This window comes from Triticum urartu, chromosome 5A (assembly GCF_056163025.1).
Source record: "Triticum urartu cultivar PI428250 chromosome 5A, HENAU_Tu73, whole genome shotgun sequence".
Lineage (NCBI taxonomy): Eukaryota > Viridiplantae > Streptophyta > Magnoliopsida > Poales > Poaceae > Triticum > Triticum urartu.
This window is the reverse complement of record NC_141877.1, coordinates 191,329,465-191,332,802: the sequence shown is the minus strand read 5'-3', so window position 1 is coordinate 191,332,802 and position 3,338 is coordinate 191,329,465.

The following is a 3,338-nucleotide window of genomic DNA, read 5'->3' as shown; positions in this document are numbered from 1 at the left end:
AGAAAACGATCTGAGGAAAAGAGACGCGGGGCAACCTCCGGCGAGGTCTCCGGCAAGGGGCTCCGGCGGCGGCGGCGTAGGGCGGCGGCGGCGGCTAAAGGCGGCGGCGGCGGGTGTGGGGTGTGGTGGAGCTCTAGGCTTTGGGTTTGATGATTTAGAGGGGGGGTGCTTGGGTATTTATATTGGGGAGGGAAGGGGTTTACTTGTGGTAGAGGGCAAGGAATTAGACTAGGAATAGGAATCCTAGATGAAAAAGAAAAACGGAAAGAGGAAAAAGCTAGCCTAGAGTCCATCTAGGACTCGGCTAAAGAAGCAAGAGGCGAGGCGGCGGCCTCCTGCGCCAGGCGCACGCGCACACAGGTGCTGGGCGGCCGGCCAGCTGGCTTGGGCCTTGGCCCGGCTGGCCTGGCTCTTGTTTTTTTTGGTGAATGCTGTCTTAGGTATGTCCTGCTCTCGAATCTTCAATTGATGGTACCCTGATCGCAAATCGATCTTGGAAAACACTTTAGCTCCTTGCAACCGATCAAACAGATCGTTGATCATTGGCAGTGTGTACTTATTCGTGATGGTTACTTCATTCAATCCCCGATAGTCTACAACCATCCTTAATGATCCATCCTTCTTTTCCACTAGAAGTACGGGTGATCCCCAAGGCGAAGAACTTGGGAGAATATAACCTTTCTCCAGTAACTCCTGAATCTGATTCTTAATTTCTACCAAATCCTTTGCTAGCATTCGGTACGGTCGCTTCGATATTGGGCCTGTGCCTGGCAATAACTCAATCAAAAACTCAATGTCTCTATCCGGTGGCATGCCTGGCAATTCCTCAGGAAATACATCAGGAAAATCCTTTACCACTGGTACTTCCTCCTGCACGACTCCTGTTAGGCAATTCACTTGTGTCCTTTTTGGTACATGCCGGGAAACATACTTGATCCTTCTCCCTTCTGGTGTAGTAAGCAAAATTGATTTACTAGCAGACTCAATATTCCCTTCATACTTTGATAACCAATCCATGCCTAATATCACATCCAGTCCTTGAGATTCCAATACTATTAGGTCTGAGGGAAATACATAGTTACCAATCCTTCATGGTAACCGATCACACCATCGTCTAGCCATAAACTCTGCTCCTGGTGAGCTTACTAACATGGGTGACCTAAGGGCTTGGGTTGGCAGGTTATATTTATCCACAAATCCCCTTGATATGTATGAATGCGATGCACCAGTATCAAAAAGAACGAGTGCGGTAAATGACTTAACCAGAAACTTACCGATTACTGCATCAGGCTGATCTTCAACCTCCTCCACACTAATGTGGTTCACCTGTCCCCTGCTAAAAGGGTTCGGCTTCTTCCCAGAGCTTCCATTGCCATTTCCATTCTGGCCTTCGGGACATTCATTGGCATAATGTCCGGTCTTGGAACACTTGAAACAAGTGACTTGACTCAGGTCTCTCTTGGTTGGGGTCGATGGGGTGGTTCGATTCTGGCCGTTGCTTCCTCCATTCCCATTACCATTCGTGTGTCAATTATGGTTGTGCGAGCTACCTCCTCCGTGGGTGTGCTGAAACTTAAATCTCGGTTTAGGGGCAAAACGGGGCTTCTGCTGGGCTCCAGAGTTATACTTCCCTTGTCCATACTTCCTCTTGCGGTTCTCAATCTGCTGTTGCTTCCCTTCAATCATGATGGCACGATCTACCAACTCCTGGTAGTTGTTGAAACTCGCTACCATCAACTGCATGCTTAGTTCATCGTTCAGCCCTTCCAGAAACTTCTCCTGCTTAGCTGCATCCGTAGCAACGTCATCTGGGGCATAACGTGCTAGCTTACTAAACTCCTCCACATACTGGCCAACTGTCCTTCCTCCTTGGCGTAAGTTGCGAAACTCACGCTTCTTTATGGCCATAGCTCCTGCTGAAACATGGGCAGTGCGGAAAGCTTGCTGAAACTGATCCCATGTGATAGTGTCTACTGGGTAAGTGGCTGTGAAATTCTCCCACCATGCTGCCGCGGGTCCGTCAAGCTGATGTGCGGCAAACTTCACTTTCTCACCATCTGTACATCCTGTAGTGGTCAACTCCCTTCCTATCTTGCGGAGCCAATCGTCTGCTACTATCGGCTCGGTGCTACTGGAAAACACCGATGGATTCAGCCTAAGGAAACGGGCTAAGTGGTCAACAGGTGGTGGTGGTGGTGGGTTGTTGTTGTTCTGCTGGTTCTGGACTAACATCTGCAACAATTGATTCTGCTGCTGGATCAACTGAGTGAGCTCCGGTGGAAATCCATTGTCACGTCTCGGAGGCATCTGAGGGTTTAGAAAAGACGAGATATAAGAATAGAGGGGGTCTAAAGGGAAAACACTACCCATATGCACATGAGGCAAAAGCACACAAAATCACTTCAATCAATCAAACAAGGGCTTACAAATGATCTAAATCTATCGCAAAAGTGCTCGACTATTGTTTACATGGGGGAATACTACTACTATCTGGTGGTCATCTAGAAATTTGAACCGGTGGAAGACTCCATGATATCTGCTCCAGCTTCGTCTTCAAAGTTGGGTTCACTTGGATCCGAATCGGTGTCGTCGATGATGATGTAGTTGTTCGGACATGCGACGTACTTGTCTTCCTTCCTGGATGCTAACTTCTCCTTGAGTTCTTCAATCTCCTGCTTAAGATCACCATTGTGCCTCACTAGAGCTATGATCTCATCCATGTAGTCCTTGCGTGTAGACTTCAGCTCTCCTTCTAGCTCGATGATCCTTGCCTTCGCATTCTTCAACTCTATCATGTCATTGCACATCTGGTTCTCGTGGCGCCGAATGTGCTGGTTTAACTCCTGGATGAAAGATGCAATGGATCTATCCTTCTTGGTGCTGACTAACTCCCATTGTTCATCTCGGCGTCCACAAATCTGGTAGATAGTGTCCTTGAGGTCTTCTTGATAAACTTCTCCAATGCGTCCTATGGTGATATGAGCTGCCATGCTCTTTCCTAGACTCCAGGTTGGTGCATTGAAAACACTATCTATAGGCTTCGTGATTTGGCGCGAATGTCCTTCCCGGAATGTGAGCTTGAATCTTCCAGCGCTCCTCTTCAGGCAAAGTGGCATTGAAGGTTCCCGTGAAGCTTGGTAATCCAATGTTCAGGTACTTGGTGACTTCCTTCAGGTGAATTCCAAATGGTGTGCCTTCATCCGGTTGAGCGTACTTAATCTTCGCGTTCGTCATCCTAAAGAGTAGAAAAGATGAGGAGTTGGAAAATGAGAAGAGAATAGTGATCTATGGCTTTAACTTAGTGGTCGTGTCCTACAGTCAGCGTGTGCTCTGATACC